Consider the following 14,721-nt stretch of genomic DNA (forward strand, 5'->3'; position numbering starts at 1 on the left):
GCCATTACCAACCCATACCTTCGCCATACTTCCATTTCATCCAAACTACAACTTTCATCATTTTTCTTACTTAACCAAATCCTAAAAATAATTTCCATATCAATCATTCATTTCCATTACATCTCTATCTTTCATTAACATATTATATGATATGATCCAAACTAGCTCCAACTTTCTCCATGACTTGATCACACCATGGATGTTATTCAAAGATGAATCTAAGGGAGTGATTCATTACTTTATCCTTTATTATCTTCTATATGCATAATTTAATGTTATAAACATGTTTTTGCTCCTTATAGTATACTTGAATAATCATATGTTGTCATTCACTTGAATACTATATGATTTTCATGCATAACATATGTTTCCACATCTTTACTTATCTTTATATTATGTTTTATATTCATTTATCGTGTTTGCATATCATTTACATATCATGACAGCATGTATTCATTAATTCATTAGCTCATGTCATGTTATTCTAGTTCATGTTATGTTTACATTAGCTTACTAGCTTTACATCCATGTTTCACTACAAGAAATTTTGATTGTTGCAACAAAATTATTTATCACTAAAAGTACTAAATTTTCCACGATATATTTTTTTTGACCAATTTTATTTGTTACCATGTTTTTTATAACAACCTTGTTATGTAAAGTATATTGTGACAAAATTGTGTTCGTTACCATTGTATAGTATTTACTATAACAATGAAATTTTGTTACTATAATTAACTGATCATAATTAAATATTTGCCACAATCAATTAACTATTTTGTCACGAGAATTATATTTTGTTCTAACTAACTTATATTTAATCATCAAATATAAATGGTTTTTGTGACGAAAATACATAAGGCATGATGTGATCCAATTCAGCATCATGTTTACATTGAATATTCCAACCTTTCAAGGGAAGAAACTTTCTAACTTTATACATAAATATGCTTATTTCATATGTTATAATATATTTATTTTCATATATTTATATATATTATATCTATAGTTATTATGATAGTAACTTATTCATTAATATGTGAGACATAAGTTATTATTATTTACTATAGTACATATTTTTATCTTATACACATTATATAAGTTTCTATACTTAGTTTATCTCCTTATGTTATGTATGTAGGTACATTCGGCCAACACTTGGGAGCTACATTAGAGCTAAATGGAACATGCAACATCAAGGAAACTTACAGGGGGACACTTAGGAGAGCATAAGGAGAAATTGGTGAAAAGTTGTCCAGAGACCCGTGAGCTCATAGCTGGATTGAGCTGGAGATTTGAGATGCAAGATGACCTCATTTCAGCTGGACATCTCCACCAACATCATCACCACATAGGACACTTCAAATATGTCCTAAGTCAAAATTTTGAAATCGTACCTTTTCGTGAAAAGTAGCCACCTCAAGAGGTACCTTTTCACAAGGACCAGCCATAATGTTCACCATGCTACAACTCACATATGGCCAGCTCACTTCCAGCTCATTCACACCAGAACTAGCTCAAACATGAAGGATTACCTTTCCCAAACATTGTTACCTTTCATGAATGATGCTGCCAATCAAGATGCCCTTTCACCAATGATGTGATCCAAATCAGCAACGTAAATGGACTTGCATCTCCAACCTTTCAAAATAATCAAAGGGGGATTTTCTCTAACTTATTCTTTTATACCATAGTTATGATAATAGCTTACATACATTATATTTATAGCTATGATGATGATATTATGAATGTATGAAGTTATTATTATAAACCATATATTTATACATTTATATCTTATATTACATAGCTTATAATATGTTTTCTTTTGAAGGTATATGTTCGGCCACATAATGGGAGATGACTTAAAGCTAGAATTGGATTCCATGAGCTAAGGAAACTTGACTAGGACAACTCCGGGACAGCTCAAGAACATTTTGGGACAAAGTTGCCAGCTGACCCCCGAGCTCAAAGCTCAATTTAGTTGGACTTTTGAGCTAGCTAGAAACTTCATTTCAGCTGGAGAGTTGTACCATCATCATCACCACACAAAACACTACAAATATGGTCTAGGTCAATTTTTGTGGATTCGTACCTTTTCGCGAAGAGTTGCCATTCCGAGAAGTGCCTTTTCACAAGGAGTTGTCCTAAGATTCATATACATGTCCTTCATCTATGGCCAGCTCATCTTCAGCTCAAACACATATAAAGTAGGTCAAATGATGAAAGGTTGCCTTACACAAATGTGACCTCTCATAATTAGTTGTTGCCCCATTGATGCCATGTCATATAGACGCAAGTTGGATGCCAAGTCAAACCTAGTTTGCTGCTTATCTTCACCCCAAGGAGGAGCCACACCATAAACACCCTATGTCACCCATGTGCCATGCATGTGGATGAAATGGGCGCCAAAGTGAAGGGGTTCTCTTTATTCGGCCAAAGCATCATCTTACTTCAAAGTTGGCGCCAATATGCACATCAAGGAGACCATTCGACCAAGGACATTTCCCCTCATCCAAGCATCATCTATTTTCATCTTTTAAGACATATATTTCCATTAAAAGACATGTACCTAGCCGAATGAACACATAACTATTTGGCCAAACCCCTTACACGCCTATAAATAGGCTTTGACATTCATTTGTAAACTCAACCCTTTGATAAATTAAATTATTGTGAGATTATTCTCTCTTCAAGTTCTTTTTAGAACTATATCGATTAAGCAAGCTTAATTCTTAAGTTTATGGCGTCATTCATTCCCTTGATACTTCTGGTTCCTAGTTCTTATAACTAGTGGGTCAAAGTCCTTACTACCATCCCTTATAATGACTTATAAGAAACGGGTCTTTGCTCCTTTATAGAATTGGTTCCTTCTTAGTCTTATAAGATACTATATTTTCATCACCATATTCCATCACCTTCACACCAACTCTACCACCATTCCATTACCATCTTCATTTCTTCATCCTTGAATTATCCTTCAATCATCAACAAGGCATACATCTAACAACATTATTTAGAGGACGAATTCATCAACCCTTGAAGGATTCTTTTACAATACTTCCATAGCCACCTTTGATAACATTTCTATCACTTTCATTTCTTCCATTTCCATTTCCTTCCTTAATTATCAAATTACTTAATCAATTATTCTTTATTTGTGCAGATTACTTATTGATTCAAGTGTAGCATTTGGTGTCTCTCCTAGATCGGGAAACAACAAGGTTGCCAACTTCTCCATTATTGAAGAAGTTTGAACAACCTTACATCATGTTGCGTTGAATCATCTTTTCCTTTTGGAAAGAGGTGTGTTCTTTGTTCCAACATTGGTGTAGTTTACTCCAAAGGTGGCATTGTATACTTCAAGGATTATAGCTCTTCGAAGCATCGTATTTCTTCACTTTCTCTTCTTTAATCCTCATGATTGTTGGTAAATAAATTTGACGTTGGATCTCCTTCATGTAGGTGGATAATGTCAACTCTTTCAATCTTTGTGTCCATCTGAGTAATGGCTTTTAACAAGGAGGACGAGGCATGCTTAACACCCTTGTGTTGGACGATTTTGATGTACCAGTCAAACTTAAAATGACAAATGATCTTTCCATCATAGATTGATAGAATAACACCATTTACATGAATCAAATTGCTTAAAATGAAGCAAAGTTACAAAATGAAAAACTAATGACAAAATGAATAAAACTAGCAAACCAAGGTGGATGTTTAATGGGCTTCGGTTGCTTGATAATTAGATTCTCCATTAGTTGCTGAATTTTCTTTAAGATTGATATTGCACTTGGAATGTCAGAATTCACAATTCTTGGATCTTTAATTGTCACATTCTTTTAAACTTCAAGAGGTACATCCTTTGAAATGTCAAAGGACATGTCTTGTGGGTCACCAAAGTCATGACTATTGGTTCTTCAAAACACATATTTCTTGAATTTTCTACTTGAAGTGACATGTGTATTGGATTTTCCTGCACAGCAAAAGAAAGAATAGGAGTAGAATTAGATAAAATATGTTCTTCACCCTCATTTTCATTTTCCTCTTTGCTCCCAGATTCAATCGTTTCAAGTTTCACATTTTCAACTCTCTCCAAGCTTTTTTGTTTCTCATGCAAAACTTCTCTTTCAACTTTCTTCATGGCTTTAATTTTCTCCCATTCCTCTATACGTGATTGGAGGGTAATCTGACATTCGTGGACTGAACTTGGAAGTATAGGCGCCAATATAATTTTATTTCCTTGATGTTGGAAAGAATACTTGTTGGAAAATCCATCATGGGTAGCCTTCTTGTCAAACTGCCAATGACGTCCTAATATAATGTGGCTTGCACTCATGTCCACCACGTCACAAAGGACTTCATCATTGTATCTTCCAATTGAGAAAGGGACAATAACTTGTTTGGTTACCTTGGATTCCCCCACATCATTGAAACACTGAAGTTTGTAAGGATGAGGATGTTTAGATGTCTTTAGGCCCAACTTTTTCACCATGTGAGTACTTGCTACATTTGTACAACTTCCTCCATCAATGATCACCACACAAACTTTATCTCCCATATGAAATTTTGTATGGAAGATATTCTCTCTCTGTTCATCTTCTTGACTTTGAATGTTCAAAGTCCTTTTGACTACAAAGATGTTGGATGGAAGAGACATGTTATCAAATAAGAAAAAAGGAAATGAGTATAAGACCTTACCAGATAATACTCTCACAAAGCCTCATGAGTCACTCCAAGAAACTTGAATGTCACTCAATCCACTCATGTTTGCACTCTAGTACTCAAGGATTTTACTTTCCCTCTTCTGATCTCACACACTCATGCCTTTTTCCTCTCAGTTCTCTTTATCCCAAGTTGTAAATGACTTTACTCAAAACTATATCAAGTAAAGTTTACTTGTTGTGCGTCAGTTGCAAAAAGGGTTATTATGAATGGAAAACAAAATATAATGAAAGGGTGGCTTAGAAATAAAAATAAGAGAATAAAGGGTTACTTACACAAGCCACTTCACAACCTTCTATCACTACAATCAATTTAAAGGCTTACTTGAATGGATTGGTGATGAGACTTGTTGTTGAGTGCTTCAACTTTTCTTTCTTTTCTTTTTTTTTTCTTCTTTTTGAGTGCTTGAAATTTTCTTCTTTTGAGTGCTTGCACTTTTTCTTTGCTGAATTTTGATTTCTTTCTCTTGTACTTTCACTTGCACTTCTTTTTTGTAATTTTGTTTTTATTGTTTTTGCACATTGTTTCTTCCACCAAAGCTCTGATTACCGCTTGATGTAAGGTAATCCTATCTTGTTGATTGATTGTGGATCTAGGAAGGAAGTAAAACAACCTGTATAAGTGAATGGCTAAATACAGATGGTTTGGTGGTAGATGTAAAGGTGAAAAGGGTAGGCTATTTATGATATGAGAGATGGAAGCGGAAGATTATTGATATGGCTACGGTTTTGGTTGATGAAACAATGGAATGGTTGTGAGGATAGTATCTTAAAGAATACTCAAAGAATGACCAATATTAAAGAACAAAGACCCAGACTTTATATTACTTCTGTAATGGGTGGTAGAAAGGACTTGGATCCACTATCTATATGGAGATAAGAACCACAAGTTTCAAAGGGAAAGGGGTTGGCGCCACAAGTAATGAATTACTTGATAAGTCGATAAAAGTCACAAGGACTTAAGCAAAGAGAAATATCTCACTTTAATTGGAAAGAAAGGTCTGTTTAAAAATGAAATAGGAAGACCTATTTATAGTTTTTCAAGGGACTTGGTCCGAATAGGTACATGTTGGTTCAGCCATCCCTTGTGACTTCCTAAAATGACATGATTTAATTCACAAATAACATGAATAAATAGGTGCTGGTTTAGTTGAAATGTAGGAACATGTCTCATGGCCGAATATCACTTGTATCCTTTCAAGTTGGCCCAAATTTGGAGAGGAATTGATGCTTGGTCGAATGGATAGGTTATCCTTCAACCTGGCACCCAAATGATGCACACACATAGCACATGCTCGTGCCTTGGCCGAATAGAGAGGGGGTTGTTCATTTGGCGCCTAATGGAAACACATGTTTGGCACATGGCTTTGCAAGTCACGAGGCATGCACATGGCTATATGAAGTGTGGTTTCATGCATGGGTTGAAGGTGGGTAGCAACTAGGCTTGACTTAGCTCCATTCAAGCCAGTAGTGAGCTAGCTTTGTAAGTAAAGGCTGATGTGTTGCAAGCCTGCTAGCCGTGACTACATCAGCTCCCTAGTATCTCCTTTAGCTATGTTCAGCTGTACTTGGCATCATTTGTAGCAACTTCACTTCAAATAGTTCATCCAGCTAGGTTCAACTACATGCTAGTTTCTTCATCTGAGTTGAACTTTCCATAAGTCTCAATGAGCTAAAATATCCTTTGTAAGCTAATTGCGAGCAGCATATTGATGCCAAATGGAGGAAACAAGGTAATTCAATAGCATTGAGCTTGTATGAGCTAAATACCTTGCTGTCGTGCATGATTATGGTATTGTGAGCTATGATTACAAGTCATGAGCTAAATATATCATCATATATTATGTGTGAGCTAATGTATAAGACCTAGGAGCTAAAATGAATGTATATGAGCTAAGAAATGAATGATTAAGCATGCTGCCATTTCATGAATATAATGAATCAGGCTTAAATGGATGCAAGATTAATCTATCATACTTATAACATTGTGTATCATTCATAAATATGTGGATCATACAACAACATTCATAACTAAGTTATTTCATATAAATGAATATGTATGATTAAGGTATGACTATAACAAGCTATATCATAAATATATTTGTCATACATAATGCAAACAACATGTGAATAATAAAATAATAAGGTAATGATAACTCCCTTTGTTTTTATGGCTGCTTTCATTGATGAATGAAGCTTGATTCTGGTCATGCATGTATCACATTTTGTTGTATCTTCTAGGAATCGTGCTTCAAGTTCCAGTAAAAGAGAAACAACAGAAGAAGGCAAGCCTTCTTGGAGATTAGTTAAAAGTAGACTTTCCTTGTACATTAGTACAATTAAAGCCTTGTGTGAAAGCAAGTGTTTCAAAATCTCCTTTCCTCCAGCGTAGATGTTCAATGCCTTAGTCGTCTCTTTTTCAACGTTTTTGTATGACTCCATGCTTTTTTTTCAAATGAATCTGGTCTTCATTCACTTGACTAGGAGAAAGTGGTGTCAAAGTGAATTTCTTACCATTATGGGTGATAGAATATCTGTTTGTAAACCCATCATGGATTGCTCATCTGTTGAATTTCCACGGTCTTTCCAAAAGTATATGTCCAGCATCCATTGGTACAACATCACAAAGAACTTCATCTTGGTATTTTCCAATCAAAAATGGGATGACAACTTGCTTGTGATCCTTACTTCTCCTCCTTCATTTAACCATTGAAGTTTATATGGATTCGGCTATTTAGAGGTCTTCAAGCCAAGCTTTTCTACCATAAGGGCACTTGCAATGTTCGTACAACTTCCTCCATCGATGATCATGAAACAAACTTTGTTGTTTACATGACAACGAGTATGAAAGATATTTTCTCTTTGGTCATCTTCTATAATTTGAGTGGGTAAAGCCTTTTCAACGACAAGCACTTGTCTTGAAGTTGTGTGACAATCAAACAACTCTTGTGACATGATTAGTGAAATAAAAATAAATTAAAACCTTACCAACACGCTCACAAAATCCTCACTTGGTCACTCCAAAGAAAATTTAGATTTCACTCCACTCACACTCGTGTTTGTACTAAGGATATGCTCTTGGCTTTTTCTGATCCCCCTTTTGATCTCACCCTCTCGTTTGCCTTTTTCCACTCAATTCTCTCTTGTGGGTCCTTTAGAGAACTAACTTAAGATTGAGCAAGTTTCCTTGTTTGTTGCGTCGACTATAGGAAATGGTTAGTATAAAAATGGATATGGTAAAGGTGGGATAGAATGGGTAAGAAGAGATAAGGTAATGAAAATGATGAAAGCAAAGGAAATGAAGTAAAGAGAATGATGAAGATAACTTACAACCCAAGTTGCAATAATTTATATCTTCCTTCATAAGAAACAACAAGGATACCTCCTTCAAGTTTAATATTGGGCAAATTGTAATGTGCTTCTTTTTTTGGATATATTTGCAACTTTTCTTTTTCTTTTGAATCTTTTTTTTCTTTTTGTACTCCAAATTTGATGTAGGAGTTCTTTTTCTTCTTTCTTTTTGTTTTGTTGCAGCACTTTGATTGTCAATCCAACTAAGCTCTGCATGCTACTTGACGTAAGGCTATCCAATCTTCTTCAATGATGGAGAAGTTGACAGCCATGTTGTTTCCCGATCTAGGAGAGACAACAATGACACACTTGAATATATAAGCATTCTGCACAAAATAATGAAAGAAATGGATTAATTAAATAAAAAATAAAAGAGAGAAATGAAAGGGATAAAGTCGTTATCAAAGGTAGGATGCAAAAGTGTTGTAGAAAGATCCTTCAAATGTAAGTTAATTCGGCCTTCAATGGTGATGATGGACGTTGAACTTGATGAATGATGAAGGATATTTCAATGGTGTTGAAATGTTAATAGAAATGGGGATGGTGTAAGCGTGAAGATGATGGTGATGGTTAAGGATAGTATTTTAAATAAGCCAAAGAAGAAGAAAAGCTATAGAAAGCTTATCCCTATTTTCTATAAACTTAAGTAAGGGGTGGTATGTTGGGACTTGAACCCTCTACTTATAAGAACTAGAACTCAAAGTATCAATAGAAGGGGGTTGACGCCACAAACTTAGAAAGTTTTCTTAATTGATATAGTTCTTAAGGAATTTGAAAGAGAGTAAATGGCACATAGGTGGGCTGGTCATGAGGCACTCATATGGGGGTCAAAGGATGCTTGTTGTGTGAGCTTGTCTATGGAATGAAGATAGGAAACAATCTAGGCGTGACTTGACTTCTAACATGCATCTAGGTGACATGGCATCAAATGGGCAGCAACTTGTCATTAAAGGTCGCACTGTTAAGGTAACCTTTAATCAATTGAGCTACTTCCCATGTGTATGAGTTGGCCATAGATGAATGACATGTAAGTGGGTCTTTGGATAGGTCCTTGTGAAAAGGCACCTCTTGGAATGGCAACTCTTCGTCAAAAGGTACGAATCCCCAAAAATTAACATAGGCCATATTTGAAGTACTTTGTGTGGTGGTGGTGATGGTGCAACTCTCCAGTTGAAATGAGGTGTATAGCTAGCTTAAAGGTCCAGCTCAAGTCAGCTATGAGCTCGGAGGGTAGCTGGCAACTTTGTCCCAAAATGTTATTGAGCTATCCCGGAGTTGTCTTAGTCATGTTTCCATAGCTCATGGACTCCAATGCTAGCTTTAAGTTAGCTCCCATCATGTGGTCGCCTATGCACATACAAAAGAAAATATAATATGAGCTAAGTAATATAAGAAATAAACATATAAAGATGTGGTTTATAGATTATATTATATGTTAAACATGAAACATAGTATATAATCTATTGTTTGGGGATGCATTTTCAAAGGATTCAAAGGGTTTAATGCATTTGATGTAAGAGCTTCCCTAAACAATTTAGCCCTTGATCGAGTGATTGGTCCTTGTGGCATACTTCTATTCCTTTGAAGATGGCTTTGGTGTGCTCACATCATGAACATGGCTGGAGGAGAGCTTTAGACCAAATTACTGAAAAGTGGACGAAATGTAGCAAGAAGTAGATGGGAGAGTATATAAGGAGCTGAGAAGACCAAAGCTACTTAGCTTGAGTTCATCAACCTATAGCTCACCTATTTAGCTACCAAGACACTCACCTAGCTTACCTTGATGATAGTTCATCTCTAGCACTACTAGAAAAAACCCTTTAATGATGTGCATTACGCGTCATCTATGGGTGCAGATGACATACAAATGCGCGTCATTGAAGCCATCATCATAAACCTCAAATGACACGTAATTTTGTGTCATAAATCTATGACGTGTATTTATGACGCGCATTTATGATGCGCATTGCGCGTCATTGAAGCCCCTGTCATAAATGAAGATGACACACATTTATGTGTCATAAATGTATGACATGCATTTATGACTTACATTTACGACTTACATTGCGTGTCATTGAAGTACACGTCATTAAAAAAGATGACACACATTTGTGTGTTGTGATTGTATGTCATAAATTATATATATATATATTGTAGATTGACAAATAAACAAACTAAATCACATTTAATGCCTCATAATACTAAATATATATATCATATTGTATATAAGAAACCCATTTGCATACAATATATTAACATTAAGTTATCAAAAATATTGTAATCATATGTCGATACAAAATATCAGGGCATAATAACGTTTGCCACATAAGATACTCATTCTTTGCGAATATCATCAATGTCATCATGCGTGTATTATTCCTTCCCATCGCCAACCTAAGTAAAAAATATGAAATAAGTATATAATTTATACTTATTTAAAGTGAAGTATATAACTATAAAAGAGTACTAAATTGACCAATTTTACATATGCATTCTTTGAAGCATATGTAAACAAAATTTACACATTTAATTAGTAAAACTTCCCAAATAAATTATATACATTATCACGGCACAAATTCGCAGTTTTCAGTCTTGCTAACAAGTACTTGCATTAATTTGTTTAGAATACCATCCTACTTCAAGTCCATATGATAGTTGTATGACTAATGTATATATATGATATGACAGATGTGTATAAGAAAAGTTTGCTTACATTCTTATTGGCCAACACTTCAAGTCCATTCTCGACTATCTCTTTCATGAACTTACAAACATAATATCCACACTTGGTACCTCCCGACTGAAGTGGACACTACAAACAGTTTACAATAAACGATTAGTCAAAATGAAAGCTGCAATTTAAACAAGGAATGATCGAAGTCCTCACCAAAACATTGATCCAATTGAGGCTAACCCTTTTGTTAGATCCACTTTGTGCTAGCCTCAAGACGAGCACTTTTTGTTGTTGCATTAAGAGCATTCTCCTTTTTCAACTTTTTCATTGAAGCACCTTGCTTTCCACTTTCAGCTGATATTTTCTGAACAAGGAACATATAAAACAAATTAAAGAACAAAAACCTGATTCAACCATTAATCACACAGTAACTTCATAATCATACTACAGTAAACTTGAACATCTAAAAACTAACAAAAGTAAAATATATTCATTCAAAAGCTGAAGGAATATAATTAATTGTTACAGGACCTTTTACAGGAAAAAGTACCTTAGTCTCATCTACATCCCCCTCTTTGTTGTCTTCTTCTATCTTTTCAGAATCAGAAAGCAAACCTCCAGCTTTCTCCAAGCATTCTTCTAGGCAATCTTCAAGCAACTATAAGAAGTATAAGAAGCTCAAAGTTAAAAAAAATATTAGAAATATGTGAACAAGTATGCAAATGCGTATTTAAGTGGAGTACAAATAGGATTCAGTATAGAGCTGATGGCAGCAGGAACCCTTTTACTTTCACTAATGGAAGGAGAATTATATCTGTTAAATCCATATATAATTATAAGACCAGTTCCACAACTCACTCCTCAATGTATTTCTTTCTGGTTTATCTGATTAGCTACATCCTAGAAGCTTCCAATAAGTGTTACAACCTCTGCATCATCAGAAATGGAAATGGGCTGTCCAGAAGAAACTGCAAGGAAACAAAGAAAACAATAGTCAAACATCACCTCTTTTGCATACGTAACAAGCAAAATATGAACAATGAAAATGGCATCACCTTGAAAGTTTATGTGTCCGTTGATGATCCCAAGCATTGCAGTGGATTGTGTTTTATGCAAATATTGCAATAGAAGTTCATATGAATACTGCCGAAGTGATTGACAATAAATTCAGTCGTAAATAAGGAAACAAATAGATTCTTTTCTTATCTATTAGCAGTTACTAAAACCAATTTACGGCTTTTACCTGACATATCTTGATGTTAACTTTACTCTGCCTAAGAGAACGAGAAAATTTCATCTCATGATTAAGGAAACAACTGATGGTGAGTACAAAAAAATGGAAGTGACTAGTAAGTAAAAAAAAGGAAGAAAGAACAGTATATTCCACCTCCAAATTAGACTGAGAAAGAACCCCTTCAAACTTTTGAAGGTCTTGTGAGAGCATCAGTTCATGGTCTTCACGAAAGGTATTGAAGAAAGATCTAGCATGCGTACATGATGAAAATTATGGGGGAAATTAAAAGACAACTTTTAGAGATGACACACAATGAAAAGTGTACTCCGTGTGTTTGCTAAATTTTTTGGATTATGACTATTAAATATGACACACATTATTGTAAGTCATAAATCGTTCAGATTTTAAGAAACATGACATTTGTTTATGACACACATTTTTTGCAAGTCATAAATTAGCGTGTGTCATCGTTTGTGTGTCATTAAAGGTATATTTTCTCGTAGTGTAGACTGCCTGATGTAAGGCTATCCAAGCTTCTTCAATGATGGAGAAGTTGGCAGCCTTGTTGTTTCCCGATCTAGGAGAGATACCAAATGCTACACTTGAATTCTAAGTTTTCTGCACAAATAAATAAAGAATTGGTTAAGTATAATGATAATTAAGAAATGAAATGGAAATGGAATAAATGAAAGGGATAGAAATGTTATCAAAGATAGGCTGCGGAAATGATATAGAAAGATCCTTCAAATGTAAGTAGATTCAGCCTCCAATGATGTTGTTGGACACTTGCCTTGATGATGAATGAAGGATGTCTTTATGGTGATGGAATGGAATTGGAGATGATGATGTTGTAGGTTTGAAGGTGATGGAAGATGGTGATGGTTTAATTAGTATCTTAAATAAGCCAAAGAATAAGAAAAGATATAGAAAGCTTATCCCCGTTCTCTATAAATTTAAATAAGGAGTGGTATGTTGGGACTTTGATACATGCACCAGAGTCCATAATACATGCTTCTTTGGACTAATGTTTCTACTCGAACCTATTAGAAGAACAAATTCTCGAAGATTCAAAGCATATCTATTTGGTAAGCATATCTATTTGGTAAGCATAATATGAATGAATTATTAAACTATTCTAATGTTGCTCCCTTTTATGTTTCAGATTCGAGGTTCAATATTTTTGAAAAAAGGGAGGATGATACATGCATCAAAAGGCTCACATCAAAGGAATAAGTAATAACTCTTCCAAATGATCCACTCGTCCAAGCCTTGGAAAAGAAGACCAGAACAGTAGCAGACTTGAGATGACTTTTTGAAAGGGATATTGATCTTATTTGGTCAATATGTCTTCTTTAGATACAACCTTCTATCTATTATCTTTCTAACGGTTCTTGAATCGTATCAATCCGATATTGGTAACTCAAAATATGACCATTTTAGTGAAGGCAGTACATACAGAAAATCCTATACGGGATTAATACGTGATTTTATAAATATTACGTATTTTCAATATTCTTATTGATTATTTATAATATAATTTAATATAGGATGATGCATTATCTTTTAGGATTATTTTTATTATTTTATTAGGAATTAAGGCTGCGTTAAATATTATTTTTGTTATTATTATTTTATTAGGAATTAGAGTTAAGACATGTTTAGTTTATTATTATTTTATTCATTAGTTATTTAGGACCTTTAGAACTCGGCGCCTATATAAAGGATGCTTCATTCAACTTTGTAAATCAGATTTCTTTGATTAATAATACAACGAGAGTTCGTTTTTGCAAGTGTAGATTGCCTTGTGCCTTCGAAGCTTCTTCTCCTTGAGTTCTTTCAAGTTCTTGTGAGGGAGATTAATCTTCACACTCCAATTTGCCTTTTCATTGTGACTAGGAGGGTTGGTTAGAGCCATATTATCATTTTTGTCTTTTTAGTGCGACTAGGAGGGATCGATAGGACATTATCCATCAATTTCCCACATATCCATCCACACCATCAATCAGCTTTACCATTCACCTTTATAAGGGAGATCTTTTTGATTTGTGGTTATCTTATTTTATTTTCAATTTCTTTATCTTTTGTTTATCTTTTTCTAAGCTTGTTCTTATCTTGTTTCCAGCCCTTAAATGAAACTCTAAAAGACCCTAATTGCTTCCATCACTTTCTCTATTCATCCCCCTTTGGTCTTCATCGAGTCTAGAGTTTTATAGGTTTGATTCTTCGACAAGAGAAACGTTCATTAACCCGCCACTGCTTTCCTATCAATTGGTATCATATTTGGGCCAATTATTAGAAAGAAACAAGCAATCTTGCTTGTTCTTGCACACAAAACCGTCAAGGTACCCTAACGGAGCTAGTTCGTAAAAGATTCATCGTTTCAACTCAAAAAAATTGAAAAAAAAAATTAAACGAACGATTTTAGTTATATTTTTCTCCAGATCTCATATTCATCCTAATAATAATATCCAGTCCAAAATTCACCCCAATCGGAGTTTATTAGAGGCTTCAAATACATCATTCAAGTTTCATCGGCTGATTCGGTCTAGAATCTTGTCAAATTTCTTGAAAATTATACAGAATGAATTTCGTAGTGAAAATTTTCAGATTGGAACTTAATATATTTATATCATTCACACAAAAAAATCAAAATTTTTAGAGATCAATAACACCTTCGAACATAGTGATCAAGAAAAAAATAGATTGTTTATGAACTCATCGTTCAACAGAGTCTATTGGAT

The 14,721-nt window shown here is 34.4% G+C and overlaps 1 pseudogene; it reads right to left on the minus strand.

Annotated features, from left to right (window-relative positions):
- Positions 1–14,721, minus strand: part of LOC120193161 — a 48,591-nt pseudogene that overhangs the window by 14,626 nt on the left and 19,244 nt on the right.

This window comes from Hibiscus syriacus, unplaced genomic scaffold (assembly GCF_006381635.1).
Source record: "Hibiscus syriacus cultivar Baekdansim isolate YM2019G1 unplaced genomic scaffold, ASM638163v2 tig00116989_pilon, whole genome shotgun sequence".
Taxonomy (NCBI): Eukaryota; Viridiplantae; Streptophyta; class Magnoliopsida; order Malvales; family Malvaceae; genus Hibiscus; species Hibiscus syriacus.